Genomic DNA, 12,840 nt, shown 5'->3' with positions numbered 1-12,840 from the left:
GCCTAGATGGTTCTAACTGTGGAGCCTACCTTGGAGACTCACTAAATTTGGGAAAAACAAATTATGAGGTTTGCCTAGATGGTTCTAACTGTGGAGCCTACCTTGGAGACTCACTAAATTTGGGAAAAACAAATTATGAGGTCTGCCTAGATGGTTCTAACTGTGGAGCCTACCTTGGAGACTCACTAAATTTGGGAAAAACAAATTATGAGGTCTGCCTAGATGGTTCTAACTGTGGAGCCTACCTTGGAGACTCACTAAATTTGGGAAAAACAAATTATGAGGTTTGCCTAGATGGTTCTAACTGTGGAGCCTACCTTGGAGACTCACTAAATTTCATAAAATTAGGAAAAGAGTTTTACCTTGGAGACTTTGAAAACTGGTTTCGTTTTGGAGACTCGGAATGGGGGTTTTGTTTTGATGACTCGGAATGTGATACCTATCTTGGAGGCTCAACAGGAATGTGGTTATACCTTGGGAACTTGGAAAGTTGGTTTTATTTTGGAGACTCTACCTGTGGGGTTCCTCTTGGAGACTCTTTGGATTCTAAAGCAATGAACAATGTTCTTTATTTAATGACGCTTGATTTAAGCAATATCAAGAAAGTTCGAGGAAGAAAATGCTGGAAAATTCTTTCTTCCCATTTCTACTTCTTCAAACTTAAAAGCCTTGAAAGACAGAATTGGAGGAAGAGGAAAAAAAAAAGAAATACGTATTTAAAAAAGAAGAAAAGAAAGATTATGTTAGGGTTTGGGTGGGATTTTGAATGTGAGGGTTAGGGATGGGGTTGGGTTAGGGTTGGGATTTTGAATGTGAGGGTTAGGGTTGGGGTTGGGTTAGGGATGGGGTTGGGTTAGGGATGGGGTTGGGTTAGGGATGGGTTGGGTTAGGGTTGGGATTTTGAATGTGAGGGTTAGGGTTGGGGTTGGGTTAGGGATGGGATTGGGTTAGGGTTGGGATTTTGAATGTGAGGGTTAGGGATGGGGTTGGGTTAGGGATGGGGTTGGGTTGGGGATGGGGTTGGGTTAGGGATGGGGTTGGGTTAGGGATGGGGTTGGGTTAGGGATGGGGTTGGGTTGGGGATGGGGTTGGGTTAGGGATGGGGTTGGGTTAGGGATGGGTTGGGTTAGGGATGGGTTTGGGTTAGGGATGGGGTTGGGTTAGGGTTTGTATATTATTATGACTCACTCGCACATACACACACACACAAAAGTTAAGCCCCAACTAAAAAGTTGTGGGATTCTGTGTTTGGGGTTCACAGATTTAAAAACGTATCCCCATTATACACACACAAAAGTTAAGCCCCAACTAAAAAGTTGTGGGATTCTGTGTTTGGGGTTCACAGATTTAAAAACGTATCCCCATTATACACACACAAAAGTTAAGCCCCAACTAAAAAGTTGTGGGATTCTGTGTTTGGGGTTCACAGATTTAAAAACGTATCCCCATTATACACACACAAAAGTTAAGCCCCAACTAAAAAGTTGTGGGATTCTGTGTTTGGGGTTCACAGATTTAAAAACGTATCCCCATTACATTTTATTTATTTATTTATTATTTTCAAGGGTATTATCTGCTTACTTGTGTTTTTTGTAATTCTTGTGAGTAAAATGAACCCAAGATTTCTTCTCCATTTAAATCATATAATTTGTAGGTCCAAGGGACTGTATCCATTACATCAATGATTTTAAATAATTCACGAGTCCATTTTTGTGTATAACCTTTCTCAAAATGACTTTTCCATTTGTATATTCTTACAATATCACCAACTTTAAACTTGGGCTTTCTCAAATTAATCTCCTTTTCATATTCTAATTTTGTAAATGTTTCTGATGGTTTTGATTGTGTTGATGAATGAACTGTATTATTGTAATTATCTGCAATATCCTGAATTAAATACACCCATTTTTGAGAACCGAGTTGTGTGAATTTTTTATATAATTTCTCTTTTAAAGTACGATTAAAACGCTCAATAACAACTGCCTTTCCTTCATTAAAGGTGCTGTATAATTTAATACCCTTCCCCTTAAGAAATTTCATGAATATTTTGTTATAGAACTCTGTTCCCTCATCAGTCCATAACTTCTTTGGTTTCCTTTTATCCCGATCAAATATTAGCTTAAAGGCTAACATTAAAGTATCACCCCTTTTATTTTTTAAAGGGACAACCCAGGCAAATCTACTCCTCAAATCAATAACGGTTAAAGCATACCTGTATCCCCTGTCATTATTCAATTCAATTAAATCAGCGGACCATATGTGGTCAGTGTATTTAGAATAAACCTTCCTTCTTTTAAACTTTGTGATTATAGGTTTGTGTAATTCTTCAGCCAAAAGCTCCTCAGTCTTGATGGCATCATTAGAGCCTAATAGTTTTTTGAGGAATAACCAAGACCAAGTTTCAATTTAGCATTTATCAAATTTCTCACAATAAACCTATCAACTTTCTCTCTCAACGTTGGATTTTGTATCAAAGACAAATTATACAACATTTCGCTGTCGGCTTTATGTTTTTCAGTCAACGTAGTGGTTTTCCCATAAGCAATATCATGCTTCATACACACTTCGTCAACCCTATTTGTAGGTTTAGACCAAGGTTTAGGATTGTCAGCCTCATCTAATCTTTTATCCAAGTTTGTTCCTGGACCACAGAAAGAATACCCTGGAAGGTGTAATTCCCCTGGAATTCCAGTTGTTGTAAATTTACTTCCTGACAGAAACTTTTGTATGTCTCCTCCTCTTTTAGGAGAGATGAATTGGCACTTTTTAGAGCCACATACTTGACATATTCCTTTTTGATAAACTCTATTATTTTTAGCTTTAACATAAGAGATATTTTTAGATTTAGTTTTCTTTTTACATTTGAGACAATAACTCATATTTATTTATCAGAAAAATTCCGACAGAGTATCAAAACCTTTTTGGTTTTCAACATATACATTTCAATCTTTATTTTTAAAACATAAAGAATCCTAAGGAATGCCTTCACTCTCTCCTCCATTTATTTACAAATAAAAACTAACTAAAGTCAATGACACCAACATCATCAATCACATAATCTTTTCCTTCTTCTTCTTCTTCTTCTTCACCACTTTCTCGTTTAAATCTCTGAAATTGAAGACATTGACGTTCTTATTTTTGAAACCATTATCTTCATAAGAGTTGTTAATTCTTTAATTTCCTCTTCGGTGCGTTGAGATTGATTTATTTGCTTTAATACACTCAATCTTTTATGAATCTCAGTGATTTCCATCTTTTTATATTTTTCCTCCCTCTCTCTTTGCTCCCTCTCCTCCTCCTCCATTTTCTCCCTCTCCTCCTTCTCCTTTTTCTCCCTTTTCTCCCTTTCCTCCTTCTCCCTTTTCTCCCTTTCCTCCTTCTCCTTTTTCTCCCTCTCCTCCTTCTCCTCCTTTTTCTCCCTCTCCTCCTTCTCCTCCCTCTCCCTTTCCTCCTTCTCCTTTTTCTCTCTTTCCTCCTTCTCTTCTTCAACTCCTTCCTCATCCCTTGCTACCCTTGAGTTTGAACCCCAAAGAATATTATACATATACTCATCTGGATTTTGAGATATTCTTGTATCTATAATTATTTTTCTCATAATAGGATACCAATAAGATTTGTTGACGATTTCTAAAAGAGTTTTATATTTCATAACTTTGAGAAGTTCATTTTTATTTAATATTTTAAACAAGTCTCTATTTGTGGGTTTAACAATATCAGTATAAGGCCAGTTTTTTATGACAAAATTCCCATGTATATGCTCCAAATCATAAGGTATGTAATACCGAGCACCCTTTTCTTGTAGGTATCCTTGAATACAAAAATTATAATTCTCTTGTAGCCTTCTTCCTGCCATTTATGTATCAGAAATATATGTGAGATTAATATTATGACAGGTAATACCACCCCATCTTCCCACTACCAAATCGGTTTGCATTCCTCGGCTTTCTATCCTTATCTCATTACCTTCCTTCTTTGTCATGCGAACCATCGCTATACTATCATATATTTTTATTTTCTTAAAATCACGTATTTGTTGTTTACTAATTGTACTTCCACATAAATCCTTATCTTCACCAAGTGGATAATATTCTTCTTTACGAGACTGATTTAAATCATGTAGGTCTTCTATGTTTATTGAAAAAGACCAATTATACCCTAAATCAGGCATATCATACCCCCATTTATTAATTCGCATATTAACTAAATGTCCTTCTTTATAAAATTTAATTGTAAGCAGGTAGTTAAATTCAATGAGGAAAGGTGTATGGTCAGTATAACCAGGTGTTGTGGTTGTAAATTTTACTTGTTTCACAAAACGTGCTGTTTTCTTTAAAGATATATATTGTGATAAATCACTGAATCTAATCAAGTCATTCGCATCTGTAGGGTTTGGATAATTGATTAATTTATAAGTATTCTTCATATTAATATTTTTACTTACACTATATTTTTGTCGTTCAGCCTGTGCCTTTGTATAATAATTTGATAAATCAATATCCTGAGAGGATTTTCCAAAGATAGAACCATCTTTTCCAACATAGGTCATTTATATTAGATAAAAAATGATATCATAAAAATTTTCATTATTGTTGAGTTGAAATAATACATATAAACATAATTGGCCACAACATTTAGAATTAATTTCTTGAACTTGGAATGTTTGATAAACACCATTCTGTAAGAATTGTATTACTTCAACAGGTGGTGGCATACCATAACTATCAAAATAATATTTATCCTGACTATTATGAATACAAACCCAATGAGAACCATTCTGTGTGTCTAAATTCATAATAATATTCTTTGTATTCTTATTTATATGTGTTAATTCATCTCTCATACAAATAACCACATTATCAATTTTTAGTGTTTTACAATACTTAGCTAGTTCTATATTTGACGTTGTATTCTTTCCAAATTGTTTAAACCATTTATCCATTTATTTATGAGAAAGATACAATCCATTACCCCGTTTAGTTAGTTTAACACCCGCTTGAGCGATAGAGGAAAGCATATCTCCAACCAACAATCTAGCTTTATCAGGTAGACTTTCAAGTTTTTGAGCAAAATCTACAATTACACCACTTCCACTAATTTGTTTCTCCAACTCCTTGTTATGTCTTTCCAATTCTTTTTGAGCTTTTAGTTGTGCCTTCCTTTCGTTAGCAGTTTTTACCGCTGCTGAAATACCACCAGTCAATGCTCCCGCCGCACTTAAACCAGCAAATAAAGGAATTAGAAACGGGAGAAATCCTCCTCTTGACTCGTCTATTGAATATTTCTTTAACATAGGTTTCGTCATTTTAATTTTAAGTGATCCAACATCATTTAGTGTTTTTACTTGTGTGTGTGTGAGTAAAACATCAATTCTTACAGCTCCTTTTCTTTGAATTGTATTAACATTAATAATACAAGGCTTTTGATTTTGAATACAAGATGTTAATTTATTAAGATTGATTTGATTAACATATACCCCAACCATTTATTTATGAGAAAAAACCTATGTGATATTAATCATAACACCATTATCTGTATTAATCTGTAATTCTGTTTCCTCCAAAAGCAAACAATATGCATTAACCTCTTCACTCTCCCCTCTTTCAATGTATAGAGAAGTATCTACTCGATTAGACTTTATAGTTTCCTTTTGAGAACTCAGGTCAATTGCGTAGATTGTATAAAGTTTTTGAAACGCAACCATATCCAAAATAGGATCATTATTACCATTACTTTCACACACCTTTTGGTAGGACTTGTAGGCTTCCGCATAATCATTTTTTTCCCAATCAATTTCCAATCTATCTCGCGGATAAAATGTGCCATCAAGAGAAACCCGAAGTTGTTTCACCTTTGCATTATCACTCAGGGCATTATTCTTATTAGTACCGTCCTCTCCATCTGGTTTTTTAAAAATGAGCCAGAGGTATCGTGGCTTTCCTTGAAGAACACCTAAATTCCAAGTGTAGGTAGTGTGTTCCAGTTTAACGTGTTGACATCTTCTTTTAAGGTATGATACATTTAGCGGTTTCTTTGAGTTAAGTCTTCTATTTAACATCTCTTCCGTTTTAAGATTAGGAGTATATTCACTGATATACCAACACAAATCATTAATAACAAATTTATTATTTTCTCCAAAAGCATTTTCATCCCCAAAAAGCAATCTATTTACATTATCATTCCTTTGTAGTTGAAATCTAATTTTAAGCCCATACAAAACTTTATCATAATCACAAAATCCAAATATACCTTTCAGAGGTACTGCTACGGTAAAACTATTCTCAGCTTTTGCGTCATCATTATACATTGACTTCCTTTGACTATAACCAGGGTCTGCGTTTGTACCCGTTGACATATCAGGAATAAAACCCTCAACAGCTCCCTTACCCATTCTATCACTAAACGAATATAGTGTAAATTTCATCATTTCAGATGTAGCAGAGACATAATCAACCGCTTCAACCTCTTGTGTTCCAATATACAGGCGGACACTGTCAAACATTTTCCAGAAGAAATCATTTACGAGTGTAGCATTAGTATTATTCGCAGCCTTAGTGAATTTAAATTTACACAGCAAGAAACTATCAGCTATATTCAAGTAAGTTTGTTGATTATTTATTTCAAAACTTTTTGTTCCGTTTGAATTCCAGTCTGTTCCTGTTATAGCATTTACCTTAAAATAGTCTTCCTTTTTAGTGGAGTTTGAAATGATAATCGTATCATCCAAATCATAGATACTATCAATCGCTTCCATACTTGTATTTATATAGCATTAAAATTGTTGAAACCCTGACCCAAGTATTTTAATGATTTTTTGTCGTTCTTGTGAAGATAGTTGAGTTTTACCTTTTTTTATTTCTTTGATTGCTTGTAATTTATGAGACTCCTTTTGAGCATCTTTTATACTCTTTATAGCACCCGCAACGGAGCCCACGGCAGAAGCAGTTGAACCAATTAGGTCTTTATGTTTAAGGATGGTTGAACCAATACCCATTAGAGTATCAATTATCCCATCTCCTTTATTTCGAAATTGATGACCTACACCTCGTTGTCTCTTAGGTTTATAGTATCCTCTACCCACATACCTTGTATAGTCTGGTGAAAGGAACATGCCCTCCCCTGTAATTATTTTATATTTTCCCAACTCGTGTTTTCTCACAATAACCATTATTTATTTATTGAAAAACTTCACGTAGGTGAATTCTGATGGATATAATTTCATCATTAAAGGATATCATACGATTATCTTGGTCGGTTATCCTAAAATTTACTCTGTATATGGTTTTTCCTGACACAGGTAAATAGACAAGATTTTTTGGTTCCATATTAAATTTATAACCAATCGGGGTTGAGTATGCACTGAATGAAAATATTGTATTTGTTCTTATTCCATCGTTATAAGCACCATCAATCAAATCACAATGAATTAATACTGAATTTATACCGGAGGATATTTGGATAACATTATCACTGTAAAACGTCCCGTTATTTTCAATCTTTTTTGAAGAGAAACCCAATAGCTCTCTAAACGAATTTTCAATCGTGAAATCAACTTTATAATTATTTTTAAGTTTAATAGTTGATTTTGAAGTGTGTTTTTGAATATCTATTACAATATTTTTTGGTTCATCACCTTTTTCTTTCATAAGGCGAGAGACTTCTGAAGATATTTGAGAAATCTCGTAAGCTCCAGGTGAAACGGTTATAGTTTTATATCCACTTCCTGGATTATAACTAAACTTGTTGTTTTTCTCTGTGATATTAAAAAGGGTATTGTAAGTTTCCATTGACAACAAAGATGCCTCATATGAGGTAAGGGGGTCAAGTTGTAGTGGGTAAGGGAATGAAGCTGTGTAATCGCTCGTTGTGAAATTAAAACTAAGAATTGTGCTTCTCATCTTATTTAATATCTAATAAAATATCTTTGTATTGACATTTATTAATTATTTTCATGTTCATCAACTGATCTAAAATGGCTGAGGATTCATTAAAACAATTGTTGTTTCCAGCCTTCTTACTACCTAACAACAATAATAGCCTATTAACTAATTGTGATGGGTCATTTGGAAGAAAACTAACACCCGAACCAAGCTTACTTAAAGCATCAATAATATGTTTCTCCTTCTCATTCTTCTTACTTTTACCAGCAACAGAAACTCCATAATCAAGTGCATTTAGCAACTCAATATATACCCTATCTTCCTCTCTGTCCATATCAAGTGGTTCCTCAAAATATTTTGAACCGCTGAATCCGGGGTTTGTTAGAAGAAACATTAATCTTGGAGTTAATTTAACATTTGGTTGAGTAGAACTCAAGAACATCAATTCATCATTAAATATCAATACCTTTTCTTCCACAAGATGAAACACTGCTGGTTCTTCTGTTGGAATGAGACCTGCTCTGGTTTTTGAACCCGCCGAATATTCATTGTTTTGAAGAGCTTCCACAACATAATTAGGGGGTTGATTTACCTCCTCAAGTTTCCGAAATAATCCCTCGTCATCATATTCTAATTCACCAAGTTCTTGTTTTGTTATCTGACTAAAATCTTTGAGCATTTGAAGTTTTTTCGGAGTAAATTCTACCGTGGGTACTGTAGGTGAGTGTTGAGTTTTCAAAAGTGGTTTAAAGAATTTCTCTTGTTTTCTTTCAAAGGCTTCTTCACCAGTTAGTTTCTGTCTCCGTTTCTTCTTTATCTCTTCCTGTTGTTTAACAACTTTTGAAACTAATTGTTGATGTTCCTTAAACTTTCTTTCTCTTTCTTCAGTATTCATTTTCTGTATTTATTTATTGAAAAATATCATTTAGTATCTCATCTTGTTTCACAACAATATATTTATATTTTCCAATCGTGTGTTTCATATAATTTTCAAATTCTTTTTTACTACATAACGTAGAGCAATTATCTCTCCAAAAATTATTTACATCTATTGAATTTAACTTAAATAAAATAAAAGTATTGGCATTGTTTCTTATTGAGCGTCGAGGGAGTTGAAAATATGATTGACTAAGATATATACAATTACAAGAAGAATGTCTCCCTCTTGTATAGTAGCTATCCATTACTGTTTGGTTTCTCTCATTAACACAATCATCAAAGATGACGAGGTTCTTTTTTGATTTATCTAAATCTTGAGGTGAAGGTATATCATCCGTATTATCACTGAGAATACAAGTTATGGGTTTCGATTTTGATTTCTGTGTATCACAAAATAATTGTATTATATCTTCAATATTATAATCATTCAGTTTGTTTTGAAGTTTAAATAAACCGATAATGTCTTCCTTTTTAAGACCTGCATTAAAACCCTGTGAGAGTAGTTGATACTCGGGTTGAAAACTTGACTTTGTAAAAATTATTAAATTATCATAATCTAAAAAATTAGGACCAAGGAGCATCTTTAAAAGTAAACAGGTTTTCCCACATCCGCTTGAACCAACTATTAGACATCTCAATGAATTTGGAATGTTTTTATGGTTATTAAATTTTATCTTATTTTCCCAAACGGGTAAAAAATCATTCATTTATATATTTGGAAAACAAGTCATCCAACTTTTTTTGAGCTATTTTAGAAACTCTATATTTTATCCTGAGTTCTGGTTTAATTTCAAAATAATTCATTATATTATTTATGTAGTATCTTGTATTAACATTTCCATTAAAATTATTTTGAATAATAAATATCATTAAACCCTTATACATTTCCTCAATACAAAGAGTCTCTTTCCTTGTAAGAAATGGTGTATTATCACCATAATGCTTAACATTCATCTCTCTTATTAATCTTGTAAAGTAATTCATTTTTGGTTCTAATTTAAAAGAGTTATATGTTTTTTTATATTTCTTATTATCATTAATTAGAATATAATCACAGAATAAACATTGTTTATATGAATCCTCATCATTAAGCCCCACTCTATCACAAGCCGGACAATTCTCTAATTTATCATATGGAGAGTCTGGAAATTCTAAATATCCTTCAGAACTTATCATATTTATGTGGTAAATTTTTACTTAAACTAAACGCAAGTTTATTCATTAATAAATACAATGTTTCAAAGCACAAAAGACAAATTTCAATCAATCTCTACTTCGGTGGAAGATATAGAAAAATATGTCAAAGATGTTAAATTGAACAAAGATAAATATGGAAATTTTTGGGTAAAACCAGTTATGGAAAATAACATGAGCCCCTCTATTTCATTTAAAGGAAGAGCTCTAACTATACCTGGAAAGACATCCATTAAAGTAAATCTAACAAAAGTTTCTCCTCTACTCCTGGCAATTTATTCAAAGCTTGAAAAAGTGATTGACCACGATACTTTGAAAAAGAATGATAAGACCATTAATAATTCTAGAGGAGACATTTGTATTTTCTTTAATAATCCAAAGGGTGTAGATCTAAGTAAAATGAATGATGTTAATATTTCTGGTGAAATGTCATTTCGTTCTATGATAGTTAGAGATTATTTAAAGATAACTTTTGATATAAAAATTGTAGAGATTGAATCTGTTAATGAAAGAAAGTATATAGATATTGATGGGAATATTTTTCTTGCTAATTAAATATGAGTCAATACAGCAGTGAAGATTTTACTATTTCATTGAACTCGGACGATAGTGATGATAGTATTTCATTGAACTTGGATGATGGTGATGATAGTATTTCATTGAACACAGATGATAGTTATGATACTAATAGTTTGTGCTCAAATGATAGTTATGAGAGTAGCTTTATTGATGACTCTGAGTATGATTCTGAGTATTCATGTGATAGTTATGACTTAGATGATTCTGAGTGAAAAAGTGTTTTAGTTTAAGCACAGTGATATATATAAAACGGAGCTGTAAAGCTCAAAAGTGTTTTATTTTAAGCACAGTGATATATATAAAACACCACGTTTTCTCACGCTATAAATATGGTTTATTGTGATACTTGCGAGAAGGAAGTAAAATATTATAAACAACATATTCTCACCGCAAAACATACATACAACATTTTAAACAAACTTTCCCCTCTTCCACCTGAAACAAAACACTGTTCTACATGTAATAAAAATATCCTCAAGAAAGGCTTCAAAATACATCTTAAAACAAATCTACATTTATCAAATTTTATCACAACTAAAAACTCTGATGGAGCATTCAAAGGACATATTAAAATAAGAGTCTTTAACTTCAAACCTCCTGAACCAGAGTCTATAGTTGATGCTGTAGAAATAGTTAAACCTGCTGTTCAAACGTTGATTGAAAAAACACTAAAGGAAATGAAACCACTTAAATTTTATATGGGAGTAAAATTAGAAATGACAAAGGATGAAGGAGTTATAGATGCACCATACATGAGAACTGAGCCACACTTTATATCTTCATATCAAGATTTTAAAACATCAGGAGTCTATGATGAACTTATTAAACAAGAGCAAGATGTGGATAATTCAATCGTAGGAAGTGGATTCAATATAGGAAAAATTATTTACATAGACATTCATATTCTTAAATCAGATCCTCTAAAAGCTTCTTCTTACATTGATTTACCCAGTGTTATCAAAAATAGAAAAGCAGTTATCAATATCAAAAATAAAGACAATAAATGTTTTCTCTGGTCTATTTTAGCACACTTACATCCTCCACATTTTCATGATGAAAGAGTATCTCATTATAAAAAATATGAGAATACATTAAATACGAAAGATCTAAAGTTTCCGATGACTTTAAATGATATTCCTAAATTTGAAAAGATGAATAATTTATCAGTTAATGTTTATGGTCTAACAGAAACAAACAACATTCAGGTTTTAAAGCTTTCTGACAATTGTAAACAAACTCATATTAATCTTCTATATTTTAATTCAGAGGAAAATTCACATTATACATACATCAAAGATATTGCTAAATTAATAAAACCACAAGTCTGTAAGAGAACAAATAAAATATATATTTGTTTGCGTTGTCTTAACTTCTTCAATTCACAAGAAAGATTAGATAAACATTCAAATTATTGTGGCGAACATAAATCAACGGTAATCAATATGCCTAAAGAAGGCTCAAATATCACATTCAAAGATGAAAATAAAAAGATCAAACATCCATTTGTTATATATGCTGATTTTGAAAGTATTTTAGAAAAAATTGATACTGCTTCTCAAGATCCAAAAGAATCATACACAAATAAATATCAAAAACATACTCCTTGTGGTTTTTGTTATTATATCAAATCATCCGTTGGTGATAAATATAACAAGTTAGAGATGTATAGAGGCTCAAATACCCCAGAGGAGTTTGTGAAACGACTAGAAAAAGACTGTGTTCGATTAACCAAGATAATGAGAGAAACCAATAAACCAATGTCCTTAACAAGTAAAGAAAAAAGGGAATTTATAAAAAACAATGTCTGTCATATTTGTGAGGAGAAAATTGGTAAAGGTCTAAAGGTTAGAGACCATTGTCATCTCACTGGTAAATATAGAGGTCCGGCTCATCAAAGTTGTAATATTAATTATCAACTCCCCTCTTTCATTCCTGTCTTTCTTCATAACAACGCTCATTATGATACACATCTATTTATCAAGGAACTCTCAAAGACTTCTGGAAGTATCTCAGCAATTCCAAACACGGATCAGAAATACATTTCATTCACAAAAACAATTCACACATCTCCTATTACTCATATCAGATTTCTTGATACATTTAAATTCATGGCAAGTCCATTGGTTAACTTGGTTCAAAATCTAAAAGAGTTTCCATGTCTTTCAGAGTATTTTTTAGATAAAGATTTTCTAACACAAAAGGGAATTTACCCCTATGACTATATGGACTCATTTGAGAGATTCAATGAAAC

The sequence above is a fragment of the Myxine glutinosa genome, chromosome 1 (genome assembly GCF_964187855.1).
Source record: "Myxine glutinosa chromosome 1, kmMyxGlut1.1, whole genome shotgun sequence".
NCBI lineage: Eukaryota > Metazoa > Chordata > Myxini > Myxiniformes > Myxinidae > Myxine > Myxine glutinosa.
This window is presented reverse-complemented; position numbering follows the sequence as displayed.